Below are 14,621 nucleotides of genomic sequence, written 5' to 3' on the forward strand. Positions count from 1 at the left end.
GCTTAATTGTAGGGGGCTTTGCAATTTTTGGAAAAAAATCACCCCATAGCATTTTATAATGACTCCCCCATTTTATGAAATTTTCCTGAAAAAGTGCCAAAACCTTCATTTTCCTAGGTTTTTTTTGGGAAAATCACCCCAAAATCACTTAATAATGAGCCCCCCCCCGTTTTACGATTTTTCTTCCAGGGTACCCACCCTCCCTGCTTATTCCACGCCCCCTACAATTAGGCACAGTAGTGTACTTTACATTTTGGGTATTTTTTATTTTAAATGTTGTAAATATTGCACCAATTGGGGATAGAGCGTTAAACATCCGGATTAATTGTTTTTTGAATCTTTTTCTGTTTACTCTCGGGTGCGTAATAAGCCCCCCCCCCCCGCGAATAAAATTTTTGGGTAAATTTTCAAGAAAATGTGTTTTAAAGTTCCCATTTTTATCCTAATCTTGCTTTCCTTTTCTTTTCACAAACTTTCCACCCAGTTCATTTTCTTCCAACCCCTCTCCCCCGCCACCACTTAACTGAGATTTTTCCACTCACCCCCCTTATTTCAACCCCATGTTTATTAGGTATCCGAGAGTAGGTAGACAGTAAAGTCTTGTTGTTTTTTATCACATGCTTAATAGCAGACGTAATAAAGGTTTTGTCTCGCTTGTTCCTCTTTCAAATTTAAAAGCGAAAAGTAAAGAAAATATTTATATTTTTAATGTATTTTGAACAATTTTAGGTACTTTTTTGTCTTGTAAATATTGTCTAAACTTGGAAAGTCAAAAAGATTTAGGTATTTTGGTCTTATATTTCGTAAATATATTGCTTCAAACTAATAACGCAAACTAAAGAAAAGTTTGATAATATCTGTAGTCTAGAATTCATGATATTCATGATGTAATCTTTTATAAGGAAGCACACAAAATAATCCGGAACTAGTGGCAAAATTTGCCTGAAGTCACCGCACCTTTGTTGATTCATTTTTTGTTTTCTTCTCCTGTCAGTCTACCTGGAGTTTGTTGTCATCTTGTACAGGCCGCTGAGGTAATGTCGCCTGACTGTCTTAAATGACAGCCAGCCTGTCCCAAGCCAGGATAAAGACAGAGGGACCCAGAGAGGACTAATTACCCTTTCATTGTAACATCGTCTCTCTAAGAGGAAAAAGAATTCGGCCACTCTTTGTTGTTTGTAGGTCTGACAGGAGAAAACATTTTATATTTTCATACTATATATATAAAAAAAATTGAAAAAAAAACGTATAATTATAAAAATATTAGTCCCTTTTTATGTTTCATCTTTATTTTATTTAGTATTATCAACACTTTCTCTCCTTGAGGTCAGATCTCTGATCTTCACCATATATATGTAAATCCTGTACATATGGTACAATCAACGATATTAAAAAGTACTACTCCTTCGAGCAAGCTGCAAGTATATAAATAATGTTATCTTTAAAACCACAAGAAAAAACTAACAAATACAATTAAATAGTGTTTAAATTTTTAAAACGTTAGTTAATATTTGGTGCATGAAACAAAAAGCAATCAATCTCTAAAGGTTGTTTGCCTGCGTAGATGAGTTTCCTCCTCGGTCAAAGCTAAATCTTCCTCGGGTACTTATCCTGTGCATTTGAGAATCTCTGCCTGAGGAAGTGTGTATTGGATACATCTCAAATTGACACAAAATCGAAATGTTGAGTTAACTTGGAATGTCTGGTCTGGTGGGGGTGTAGAGGCATCCGTCACCACATGAAGGTCACCGATCATTATCACTCTTTTGCATCGTTTACATTTTTGGGGCTCTACCTTTTTGCTTCTTAAAGTAACAGAGTATCCAATCTGCACCTTCAACGTTCACTATCCCAGCATTCACACCACCAACATTTGCATTTGCTCTACCAACATTAACAGTTACGTTTGGTCCACCAACGTTCTCATTTGCATTCACTCCATCAACGTTCCAATTTGCATTCTCTCCACCACCATTTTAATTCGCTCCATCAACATTCGCTACACCAGCCTCGACAGTATTACTGGCTCCACTTCCAACCAAATATTTGTCTTTTGTCATTCAATTCCAAATCTATAAATATGAATTGAAAAAATGTATGTCACTCCACCTTATCTATTAATTTTTGAAGTGGTCTGAAACACTATGACTCTCACCAAATATTTAAAATGCTCTCAAATTACAAAAAACAATACTAAGGGTACAAGAGTGGTGATCTTATTAACTTTTTGCAAAAATACAGTTAGTAGGCATATTGTCTTGTACAAACTGCTTGACCCCTGCTAAAAAAGTATTTTGCTAAACATTATGAATGCTCACAAAAATTACTACTCAATCATTACTTATTTTCAAAATTTGCCTAACAATCGATGTAAAGTTCTCATGTATTTTTTTCAAATACCAATACTTTCCAATGCTTTAAATATAATAAATATTTCTTACCATTTTTAGACATCAATTCAGAAGGAACTGCCTTCACTCCACTCAAAATCGTAATCTCTTGTTGTTGTAAAAGCAACTTGATAGAGGAGATTGCTGTTGTAATATCCATACAATATGCTTGCACACTTCTTGTTTTTTTCCCAAGAAAGAAAGGGCAATCACAGCTCGGTTGCTTGGATATTTTGACCAAATACATGTAAATAGTAATGATAATAAAATTCATTGTTTGCAAATTACCCCTGTTTATGTTCAACAAAAAGCTTCATTAGATGAAAACTAAAAACTAATATTGTTTGATAATCAAATTACAGTTATCTGAAGTGGACCCATTCTGCCTATTTTTGCCCTTTTGTTAATTATACCTTTTTTCCTTATTAAAGAGCAATTTTAACTAAAATGAGTGTGGATATTGCCAATTATTTTGGAATTAACTTTACTCAAAAGTTAAAGGAGAAAAATATACCCCAACAACAGCCAACAAAATAAAAGCTATTTCAAACTGTTGCAAAAGAACTGACTGTAAGAATACCTGTTGTAGTGCAATGTCTTATTTTGGGGAGGGATGAACAATGCCATTCTTGATCTCATCTTGATTGTACTTTCTTGATTTTCCTGATCGTGTTCAAGTGTTTCTATAAAAAGATTTCCGGTTTTATTTTTTTGATCACAGCTTGCTTGGTTTTGTACGTTTTCTACATAGTCTTAACTGTTGCTCTTTTTCTTCCTCTTCAGATTCTGAATCATATCCGCTCTTTCTTTGCTTTCTTTTTCGACCTAGAAAGCTAAATATAATAAGTATTAGTTATCGCATGACTTTGAGTGAAATACGATAAATATTTCGTGAGTTCCGAGATTTTTCCGAGCCTTTAGGCGATGAAAAATCCGGAAGGAGTAAAATATTTGACTATTTCACGAGGCGCCGTACGATAACTTATTTATTGTCGACCCTAAAAAATCTATTTGTTTTCGAGTTTCCAATATTTTTATTCAAAACAATAGAATCAATAGAATATTTTGAAAGAATTTTGGTTCGAAAGGAAAGTCAATCGAATGCTCTTGATTGATATTGTGTATTGACGTGTGTAAAAATGTTGCAAAACAAAAGGAAAAGTTGCAGAACAAAGAGGAGAACAAAAGAAAATGTAGGAAAAATGTGATTGATTAATGTCAAAATATTAAAACGTTGGATTCTCAAAAATATTCCATTCAAAACAAATCATTTACAAACTGACTTCGTTGAGTCAAGACATAAACAAAAACAAATTCAAATTTCTTGAGAAGATTCAGAGTCTGAATATATGATGCGTCTACGTTTTTTTGGACGTGGTGGTGAACATAGAACGTTGGATGGTGTATGTGACTGGTTATAAAAATTGACAGTGCATCCATGAAAATTAAAAGCTGAGGTGCGTGGGTACAAAACTTGTTGTTGTTGATCGAAAAAGCTGAACGTTGGGTTTTGGATTCTTTGGTTCGACATTGGATTTCTTGGTACAATTTGATTACTACGAGATGAGCAAGGGACGTTATCGATAGCGTGAGATATATAATAAATTATATTATTTAGATATGGCAAAACGCAAACGTTCAAATGCACAAAAATCTTCAAATGCAATGAAAATTGCCCCTGATAATGTTCCAGCAATCGCCCCTGATAATGTTCCAGCAATTGCCCCGAAAACTCCCAACAAAGTTGCTGCTACCCCAAACAAAAGAACCATTGATACCCCGAACAAAATCGAAAGTAAAGCATTGTCTATAAACAATACAATAAGAAATATTCGTATAAAAGTCTCCTCAATAAACTCATGTTTGAGTTAAAACAACAGCAAAATCGTAACGACAATATCATCTTGGATGAAGATGTCTTGGATGAAGAGGAGATTTCTCTGTTAGAAGAAGATATCGCCGTGATTTAGAAAGTCACAATAGTATTTTCTAGTGTTATTTTTGTTTTACTTCGGTCAGTCACTTTACTATAACTCAAACTAACTAACTTTTTTTCAGCTTTGAAGATTTACAATTTCGAATTCAATTAGTTAAATCGAGGAAAACCAGACTTTCTAAATCACAGTTGGCACGTTATCGTTTCTTTTCTATTTGTTTTTTTATCTGAGTTCAAATATTTTCAGTTTGGAATTAACTCAGCTTTGAAGATTTGCACTTTCGCTTGTTTCGTTTTCAGTTTTAAGTTTTAAGGTGATTAATGATTATTTTGTTGTATTTGCTTTCAATAGTATATCACATTAGTGTATTCACTAGTGATTTTATTTGAAATGGGTAGGACAACAAAGTTTTATTTTTATTTTTCACTTCCTGTTCCTTCGGTTTTCTTTTTCTCCCACTAAGCTACGAGATGAAGGTCTTGTTTTAATTATGTTTATGTTTTTCACATATTCAATTTATTTACTTTCAGAGATTCAGATTAAAAATAATTCGATAGCAGAAAGAGAGAAAATAATTCTTGACATTGTGTACAGTAAGTTATTTGACATTGTTTCATTTTGTGAAGTCATTCCGTTGGCATTTTTGGCATTTGTGTTAAAAGTCCTATTAGTGTTGATGTTGTTCATTTATTTTCAGGAAAAAAGCATCTTTATCATGAATGTCTTTATCTTTCTTTATTTCTTTTGTAGGATTGATCCTGTAGTCAGATTAATTGGTATTTTGCAGAACAGTTGCGGTGTTGCTCATTTTAGTTTTTCCGGTTGATTACTTGTACATATATAGTAAGTCAAGTTAGGCATTTGTGTAAGAAGTTCAAATAGTGTTAATGTTTTTTGTGTAGTATGCGTTTTATTAATTGAATTTTATTAATTTTGCATTTCAAATTTATTTTAGATTTACGCCATGGCTACCCCAAGTAAAAAACGGAAGGCAAGCTTTTCAAGGCTCAAGGAGATGGCACAAAGTAAGAGAGAGCTATTTCTCCCACCTGCAAATTCAACCACACCAATTAATTCGTCAATATCAACCAATATTCCGTGTCCATTAATGAATGAAGGAGTCGATGTGTGCTTTTTTAATGCAGTCATCCAAAATCTCTACACAGTACCTGAAATACGTCAAAGCTTCGATGAGCTCATACCGAAGAACAATATTGCAAAATAGATGAAACAATTATTCACAAAGTTAGCACCACAGAGAACGGTGCAAACATCAAAGTATTTACGAAACATGAACTTACCACATTATATTTTTGGTAGCCAGCATGATGCCCAAGAGTGTTTTTCTTACATAATGGAACATTGTTTTGATGGAAACGATATTTTCGAAATTTCAATAAAACGGTCAATTATATGCGAAGCTTTTCTCGAGGATAACACCCGCTGTAATCGAACGATCAAGAAGTGACGAGATCAGTAATTATTATCATTAGGCGTCGAAGAGATTGAAGAAGAACAAACGATACAGTCATTGCTTGATAACTATTTCAATCCTCAAGGGTTTCCACAAGTTGATTATGTATGTGTGAGAGAGCATGGTGGGTGTGGAAATCTTGGACGTTTTACGAAATCATTCCTGTTAAATGATGTTAACAATATTTTATTGATACAATTGAAAATCTTCAAATACAACATGACCGACGAAGATGTTTCCAAATTTGAAAATCAATCAGTCTCTGACACAATTCGAAGAAATGACATTAAAAGGCATCATCTGGCACAGTGGACGAAATTTGTCCACCGGACATTATACAGCATCTGTATTTTGCAATGGAACTTGGTATTTAACTAATGATCAATCCATCACCCGAAGTCAGATGTTTTCTTCAGATCTAGATTGTGATATGATAGCATAGATGTTGCTATATCAAAAATCAAATGGAAGTGCAGCATTCACATCGGGGTCGAATTTCAAAGATGTTTCTTCGTCCAGCCAAAATGAAAAGATACATTAAAAAGTCACCAACATATTTCGAAAAAATCAACGTTTTGGTGATTAATTGCCAAACAAAGATTTGTCCTCCTACTTTAATGGGATAAACTTTCACGGGGATTAAATTTCGCGGATTTCGCGGATTTGGGTGTCATCCACGAAAATCCGCGAAATTAAATCCCAATGGAAATTTGGAAGGGCCTCATCCGCGAAATATTTCTAAACAAAACTCAAAATATGTCAAACAAATACTATTTGAATGTTTACTTGCATCAAAGAAGCGCTAATAATGTGTATTTCAAAACAGTCAAAATGCATGATTTGACAGTAAAAGTCACAAAATCGTGAAAATAATGCCACCCCATAGACAAGATAACAACGCTCAGCAAACAGCCACATCAAGCACTCTTTTTTTTCAATCACTTTACTTCTACACATTGTCGTTTTTCAACAAGTATTTTACGTATCCCACTTAAGCCAAGCTTTGTTAAAAGTATCAAGACGGTCCAAAGACGCCTGAAGAAATCATTGAAAATATAGGTAGTGCACAAGTAATATAGACATACTTTAGGAAAAGATTTTCAACTAATTTCAACGTTTCTCTGACACTCATCTATTTCAATACAGTCACATTCAATTCTTTTTAACAGAATTCTTGGATACTCACAACTTGAATTGCAAATTTCGATGTAGTCGCAAAAGAATTTGTACACTGGTTCTTCTTTTTCATATTTACTTGAACCTTCTGGTTGGAAATTAGGCTTCAAAATAATTTTGCACTCAAGAATGTCTTTTCAACGAGCACAAAATCGCAATTCAATTCGACTTTTTTGTCTCAACTGCAGATTATTTTGATTGGTGTTCGTTTGATATTAATAATATAAAATACAAACGGTGTGTTTCATTGTTAAGCTCTGAAGTGAAAAAAACATCGATATTTTGACGGATTGTAATGAGTTATAATTTAAATTCTTTATAAATTTCAGTGAATTATGTACTGGGAAATCATCTTCAAGAAAGGCAAATGATCTCTTAAGCGGCTAAAGAGACTGGGTATTTGACCTCGCTAAAATCAAACTTTATCTGGGTTCTTCAAGCATTTAACGGTGTTTTAAAGGATCATAATGAACTTTCAATTTTAGCCAGTATAAGTAAAATAAAATGTCGAAACGGGCAAGATCAACAATTTCCAAAACCAAAGAGCAAGTGAGCAATCCTTAATGAGTATTACAAACAAGGAATGACGTCGTATGGCAAGGATCATGAGGATGCAAGGCAGATGATATCAAAAGCAGTTGAGGAGACTGGTCTCACTGAACAGCAAGTAAAGGTATGAGAAATCCTATTTGTAAATTTACAATACGTCTTACTTTCTACAATATTCCCAGGGTTAGTGGATTAGCCTTGAAAACCTATAAAATATTTTGCTACCAAGCTAACAAAATGCTCTGTTTTTTTTATTTCTTGCTTTTTATTGATATGTTCTTAACTTCTTTAGCATCTCATAATAAAAGCCAACTTAAATTAAGTTCAATTTATCAATATGATTGGATCAATAACCAGAACAAGCCTCCCAAAGCCTCAAAGACAGAAAGGGTTTACACAAAAAAACCGACGGGGTACGATTTATTCAAGAGAAAGTACTACATTTTAAAAGGTTTGTATTGAATATTAATTCATTTAATGCGCGAGAGTTAACGTATCTGTGAGTGGCTATGAGTGGATATTGCAGATGATATATTTCCTTGTCTACTTTAAGGTGAAAATTCTTTTGACCAAAAACGCTATTTAATTAGAAAAATTCTGTTTTAAGGGCCTCAGATAACACACAAGTTTGCGGGAAACTTGGTTTGCGGATTCTGTCCAAAAGTTCGCCTTATCCTCTCTCCGCAAAAATATCCACTCTAAAAAGCTCAATTTGAATGTGATTTTCTTTTCCCTTTTCGCCTAAGGTACTGTATATGATCCAAAAATTGCCATGGCAAAAGCTAATGAAAAATGGAGACAGCTTTCGGATATCGAGAAAAAGATTTACGAGGAAGAAGCTGCTTCAATCGTTATTGCGGGTTTTGATGACTTGCCTGTTGACGAGCAAAAAGCAAAAATAAACGACACCAGGAAAAAAATGAATAGAATGGTATGTAAAAAATATGATTTTTCTTTTCATTCTTTAAATACTCTGTGGAAGATAAATTTTCAAGCACTTAGTATCAGAACCACGGAATCAATTTTTTTTTAAATTCTTTGGAGTTAATTCTTTCCCTAGCCCATTTATCATTCTTCCAATTTAGTATCATGAAATTATTTCAGCCGAATCAAAGGAATTATATTTACCCATCTCATTGACATTATACTATATTAGTCTACTTTTACCCTTTTCTGATCTCATCTTTTACAGTGTAGGTTAAATTTTATTTAAAATCAAGTATTTTTGCATCCCAGTGTCAAGAGCTCGAAAGTTGTAGAGTGGAGGTACTTGTTATGGATTATGACCTCAACGATGCAAGAGCCACGAAAGAGAGTGTAAATTCCTTTGGAAGTAAGAGATCTGCCGACTTCCTTGAGGCTAATGACCTTTTGGAATGGAGATTTGCTCAATTCATGGACGGTGAGTCTAGGTCACGTGTGTTCAAAGTCTATAAAAGTCAATAAATGTCTTTGAAGAAATATTTTTGACATGTACGGTATCTGTAACACTGCAATGTGAATTACTGTAATGTTCATTCTTTTATTACAGAAATAACATCTAAAGCTGTGGAGAAAATGCAAGAACCTTTCCCGAAAGAAAGAAAGCAAGTTGCAGACATGTTGAATAGTAAAATTCGTATGTCCTGTTTATTTTATTCGTAATTTAAGTTTTCTTCAATTTTTTAACCCTGTTATTTCGCCACAAGTAAGACGACAAAAAGTTTTTGAAACTTTGGACTTTTTAGTGAATAATAATCCTTTGTATCATGATATAGATATTGATATGTCAATCATCGACCAAGTGACTAATGATGAATATGTTGAAAGGGTTTTATCAAATAATGATCCCGTATCAAGCGCTTCTTCCAATGATATAAGATTTGTAGATGATACAACAGTTATTTTAATTAAGCCTTTTGAAGAGCAATTAGAGAATGAATTTGATTCTGATGATCTACTGATATGATATGTGTTTCTTCAAATGTTCCAAGGAATAAATCCGCGTAGGCCGGCGCTAGCCTCGTTCCCATGGCGGTTCCCCATAGTTGTTTATATAGTGTCGATTTAAATAAAAAATAGTTATTTTGTAACACAAAAAGAAACAGGGTTTTTAGTATTGTTGTATTGGGAACAAATTTTGGTAGTATGTTTCTATATTTTTCTACATAGTATAAACATGCGTCTATTCCTTCTTCATGTGGAATGTTAGTGTATAGTGAGGAAACATCCAGGGATACTAGAAGATTTCCTTTTTCTGGTGAGTTTATTAGTATTTTTCTTAAAAAATCTTTTGTATCTTTGATATGTGATAATAGTTTTTCTCTTAACGGTTGTATGCAGATAGTTATAAATTCAGATATATTTTCTGTGAGTGACATTATAGAAGATACAATGGGTCTGTGTGGGATGTTTTGTTTGTGTATTTTTGGGAGGGTATAAAAAAGACTAGTTCTTGAGTTTTGTGGTGGTGTCATGAAATTAAGTGTGTTTGTGTCTATATGATAAAGTCGGTAAATTGTTTCAAGAAATGAATCGATATTAGTTCTCAAGTCCTTCAATATAGTTTCTTTGTTTATATTTTCTATTGTTTTGTAAGTTTTTTTGTCGTTTAAAAGTTCTTTGGTTTTATCTAATTATTGCTTGGAACATTTGAAGAAACACATATCACAGCCCATTCAATAGTTACATCAAGATTTACAAAAGGTTCCTAGACGATATATTCATAATATGGAACGGAAATAAACAAAATTTACTTGACATGTTCAAAAATATCAACACTGTACATAAACAAATAAAATTCACCATTGAATTCTCTAAAACATCCATTAATTTTCACCACAATATACCTGGACAAACCTACAGACACATATATGAGTAAACTTTATAAAAAACCAACTGATACGGATTCCCTTCTACACTACTCGTCATACCATCCGAAACACACCTTAATTAACATTATATATACCCAAATACTTAGATACAGAACAATAACTACAGACAACAAAATTTAAAAAAAAGAACTAATGAATCTTAAATCCACCCTTCTAAACAGAGGATACCCAAAAAACATAATCAACTCACAATTATCAAAAATAAAAAATAAAAACCAAAAAGAATATCTCTTTAAATCAAAACCAAAAAGAAAGAATAAAAATTTGAGATCCAATAAACAGCAAATAAACACATATAACAAGCTGAAAAAGAAAAAGAACCATCTACCTTTAATTATAAAGTATTATGAAAATATTGAAATCTTACGCAAAATACTACTAAAAAATTGGAACATTATCGAAAAGGACCCGGAATTAAAAACAATTTTTCAAGAAAAACCCTATTTAGTTTACAAAAGACACAAAAATCTAAAAGACATACTCATAAAAACAAGATTAGAATAACAATTTTTAAATTCAAAAAAGACTTGTAAATATATTTTTTCATGTAAATATTTCCTAGATAAGATTGATCTAAAAACAAAATTGCCGAAAATAACTATCTAACTACCTTTTTATTGAAAGTACCCTCCAAACATGAACCACACAGTAAATCTATAATCTCGAATCAGAAAATCAAATTGCATGACTCACAAAATAATATAATTACATAATGACCCAAGGGAAAATCTCACAAATCTAGCAAATTTTAAACGTTTATATTCAATTAATTATGAAATAGACCGCCAATATATCAAATTCTTACCTAAATAACTCGAAAATAATATAATAATCCAAAAATAAAATCAAAAAAATAGACAATCCGCGAAACCCATATTAATTTATTCGAAAAATTCGGAAAATTAGATCAACAATTAATCAAAAAATTTTTTCTTAAAAACATGTATACCAATTACTTCAGTTTTATATAACGAGATCTACAGAAAAAACAGCCCCCGACACCCAAAATAATTAATTCCTTAATTAGAAGAATTAGATCAACAATTAATCAATTTTTCCTAAAAAACATGTACACCAATTACTTTAATTTTATATACCAAAAGCTACAGAAAAAAATTGATAAGCTTAGAGAAAATTAATAAACTTAGAAATTTAAGATAAAATGCTCATGCAAATGCAAACCTTAACTCGAAAATTAACCATTCAATTACTTACAAAAACAGATCACTGTTCACATTTTATAATACAAAAACATATAAACCAAATTCTTTTATCAAATTAACAAAACATCAATAGAAATTATTTTATCACAAATTAAAACCCAAAATAAACAATCTCTAAAGAAAATTGCTTATTAATATAAAAGAAACCTACCAGAACGTCTCCTCTCAGAATCTTCTCAATTAAAAGATAAAAAAATCAGCTCCTATCTTTACAATTATATCATAACTTAATCATAACTTATTATCTACAAACCCATATTAAAAAGAAAAACTCTTAAATTAATGAAAAGTATGTTTAAAATTAACCAAGAAAATAAACAAAACAATAAATGTTCCATTGACTTTCAAATGACTAATTTTATTAAAATATTTTCGTCTCAACACAAAAAAAGAAAAAATCCTACTTTTACAATAAAATAACAACTTACTATCCACACTAAACATCAAAATTAACCAAGAAAATAAACAAAACGATAAATACTTCGTTGACTTTCAATTGATTAATTTTATGAAATCTATTCAAGTCGACACAAGAAAATAGTTCCACTCCTATATTTTCGATTAGGTGTTGGAACAAAAGTTAAGCCTTTATTGAGTAATGTAAAGTCTATTTTCTTTAGTTGAAAATTTTTTGTCAAGATTATAACATTATTTTTAGGTCTGTGAGAAAGTTTTTTATGTTGTTGTGAAATTTCGAAAAGGGTTTGTTAGAGTGATGTTGGACAGAGTTATAAGTTGGGTTAATTTTTAGTTTTTTAGTATTTTGTACAATATTTACATTATTTACAAGTTTTTTGAAAAATTATTGTTGCTTTTTCTTCGTCTCTTTTCCTCGTTAGCTTTTCCAATGTCTTCGTCAATTTCAGATAGTCTTCTGCCTTTTATTTTTCGTTTTAGTTCATTTCTCTTTATTGTATGTTGGTCTAATTCTCGTTTGTGGTGTGCCATTAAAACATTTCGTAGTTGCCTACCGGCGGCTGTTAGAATGGTGTTATGTTTTTCCTGGTCTTCTTCATTTAATTTTACTGTACTTTTCGTTGTCGGCATCAGCCAATGTGGTACCGTATTTTTGTCTTCATATTGTTTTAAAACTGTAATTTGGCGGTTGTTGTATATGCATCCTTGTGAATGGTATCTGTAAGTTTTTTCGTTTGTGTCGTTTGTGTTGTTGTTTCGTCTGTCTTGTTCCATGATTTGGGATATTTTGTCACTTATGATGCTGGGTGATAGCGAGCCTGAGTTTGAAACAAATGTAAAGAGTGTTATTTTATATGTTTGTATCAGTGTGAGTAGTGATGAATATAAGATTTTCAATTTTTTCAGTAAATGTGAATGATGTCGTAAAATTGTTAGAGAGAAGTATTATTTTAATGATAAAATCTGAATAAGGAGGTATAAATATAAAAAAGAAAATTTCAAAGCTGGTAAGATTTTTAGCATGTAGAAATTTTTGATATAGGTTTTGTGTGAGCTATAAAATTATTTTAAGCATAAATGTACGACATATTACGCTTATGTATGATAATGCGGGTAACTCTATTTTATTCTAAAAATATGGAGCAATTTTTAAAGATTGTTGCTATTTTCATAGCGTGCTATCAGTGGTCACCAGATTTTTGCTGTAATTTGTTTAGAAAAAGGGGTTTAGTTTTAAATATGTAAATGATTCGATTTATATTCGATAAAAAATTTTTTTCACGTAAATAAATTTGAATATGATAGTTTTAGTGATTTTTCTTTGATTGTAATTCTTTTAATTATCTTTCGCAATAAAACTGTTGTAATTTTCGCTGGAACAAAATTTCGCTGTTGAAAAAAAAATTTTAAAAATCGCATTTCGCGGGAATTAATTTTCACGGTTTTGCCTTTTTTGGACAGATTTCGTTCATTTTCCTAGGGGATCAATTTTTTTGATAAAATTAGCAAAAATTGTATTTTGCGGGTTCTAATTTTTGCGGTTTTGCCAAAAAAACGTGAAAAAAGCAAAAATTAGTTCCTGCGAAATGCAATTTTTTAATTTTTTTTTCTAAATTTTTTAATTACTTCTTGCCTTAATTTTCAGGGGAGCAAGCTATCGATGTTTTGGGAGAACATCCTGATCATGGGACAAAACTTTTCACAAGTTTTCAACAAAGCCATTACGGTCAATATGTAAGCAAATTAATTGCATTTTTGCTTTCATTTTCAATTTTATGACTATTCATTGCTTTAAAACGTCGACGATTAACCAGGAATGGCAGGCTTTGTCGTACAATTTAACGATAAATAACTTGTAACAAAGAGAAAGTGATTGTATTGATCCTCGTTCTTCGGATTCAGACAGATTGCTATTTTCTCCTTGTTACTTGTGATTTTAATCGTTAATTGTACTCCAAAACGTGTGATTACTAGTACAAATTAGCGAGCATGAAATTGTATAATATCCTTAGCCTAATAAAATTTATTTTTATTCTAGGCAAAACCCCTGCTCGACTGCATTGAATTGCTTCTTGTGGTTCCATGTGGTCTTCACCTAATCTTGGCCCATCATCGTTTCCTGTGGAATTATATGACTGATCGAAAGCAACAGGAGGTCCTCCCAGATGCTTTGCGTCAAATAGGGTGCCACTTTCTAGCACTTCAAGTAAACTCCTCCTTTAAAAGGTATATTTTCATGAAATTATATTTAAGATCATTTTGAGTTTTAAGGCATTTCAGATTTCACTTTAGAGTTGGTCATATTTTTCTCATTAGTATAAGTTATTGACTGAACCCCTATTTTCTTCACAATAAACACTGAAAAGAACAAAAATTTTAAGATTTAAAAAAGGATAGTTACCTTAAGGGAATTAATTAATGCGGAATTTATTAATGCAAATTTGGCCCTAATCCACATTTTTAATCCCGCAATTCTTAAAATTTTTGAGGTGTCATTCGCATTAATTTATTCTCGCATTAATTTATTCCCTTAAGGTAATGTTTGAACTAATTTTTGAATTTTCAGTAAAAAAAAATACTAT

The 14,621-nt window shown here is 31.7% G+C and overlaps 1 long non-coding RNA gene across 1 annotated transcript; it reads left to right on the top strand.

Moving 5' to 3' along the window:
* The first annotated feature begins 13,684 nt into the window (after positions 1 to 13,684).
* LOC136815931 (uncharacterized) lies at positions 13,685 to 14,265 on the top strand. Its single transcript, XR_010847779.1, has 2 exons — positions 13,685 to 13,773; positions 14,078 to 14,265. It is a non-coding gene; the product is annotated as an uncharacterized lncRNA (long non-coding RNA).
* The last annotated feature ends 356 nt before the right edge of the window (positions 14,266 to 14,621 follow it).

The sequence above is a fragment of the Clytia hemisphaerica genome, unplaced genomic scaffold, assembly GCF_902728285.1.
Source record: "Clytia hemisphaerica strain Z4C2 unplaced genomic scaffold, Clytia hemisphaerica genome assembly, whole genome shotgun sequence".
NCBI lineage: Eukaryota > Metazoa > Cnidaria > Hydrozoa > Leptothecata > Clytiidae > Clytia > Clytia hemisphaerica.